Here is a 1,174-nt window from a genome sequence, read left to right as displayed (position 1 = left end):
CTCGCCGGCTCACGGAGAACCCGCCGCTGATTGGGCGGGAGCCTCCCGGCGAACGGCTCCCCCGCTCCGCGCCGACGGCGCTCATTGGCGGCTCCGCTCCGGGCGGCCTCGTGGCGGGCACGTGGCGGGCTGCACCCACGTGGTAGTGATTGGGWGGGGGCAGAGGAAACGGACGCGAGCGCGCATGCGCAGACAGGACCGTGCGCCACCTGGCGGCGGAAGACGGTGGCCGAGTAGGGGCGGGCGGAGGGAGGCGGGAGCTGATTTGCATACATTTGCACATTCATCTCCACGCCCCTTTGCTGTCGTCACGGCGATATTTGCGGCCGCACGCTGGGAGCTGGAGACAGTTAATTTACATACATTTGCCTGCTGCCGCCGGGCAGCATGCAGCGCCTGGGGAGAGCGAGCAGGAGCCGCGCAGTGGGAAAGCTGCAGGGGAAATCTATAGGGGAAACCCTATAGGAAGGGCTGACAGGGCGCTCTAGGCGGTGAACCCTAGCGGGAGCAGCGTATGGTGGCTATAGAGGGAGGGAGGGAGCCCTGTGAGGGGMCCCAGGGGGCCATATAGGGGGGATGGGCGGTGCCATAGTAGAGCTCTATAGGGGACAAGGGAAACCCTACAGAGGGGTAGCTCCGTAATTGCGCTCATTACGCTCACGTGCATAAGCGCCGGCACGCTTATTTGTGTGGTTGCCAAGGCAACCACCGCGCCTCACATGCACCCCCCCCCCAACACACACACACACACAAGATGGCCGCCAGGYGTACACGCTACCCAGCAAAGGAGCGACTCTATGGCAGGCTGCGGGGGCGACGGCGGACCTCCGAGTGCGCACGCGCGTAAGAGGCGGCAGCAGAGGCGGGGGGGGCGGTGTCCGCAGTCTGCGCAGGCGCAGAAGCGACCGGGAGGAGGGAGGGGACCCGCTGCGACCGCCACGGCGCAGGCGCAGGGCGGTTCCCCCCCCCACACACACACACACTTTGCGCATGCGCCACCCTGCCAGGACGCAACGGGCCGAGCACGCGGAGAAAGGCGGGAGGGGGGCACGCCTTCGCTGCTGCGCATGCGTGGAGCCGGCGGGGAAGGGGGGGGAGGAAGGAAAAGCGGGCGCCGCGCCGCGCATGCGCACTCCCAGCGCGTGGCGCCGGGCGCGTGGAGCCAACCCTCTCC

This window comes from Rhea americana, unplaced genomic scaffold, assembly GCF_003343005.1.
Source record: "Rhea americana isolate MKP2758 unplaced genomic scaffold, rheAme1 scaffold_1056, whole genome shotgun sequence".
Lineage (NCBI taxonomy): Eukaryota > Metazoa > Chordata > Aves > Rheiformes > Rheidae > Rhea > Rhea americana.
The sequence above is the reverse complement of the archived record's forward strand: the minus strand, read 5'-3'. Positions refer to the sequence as shown.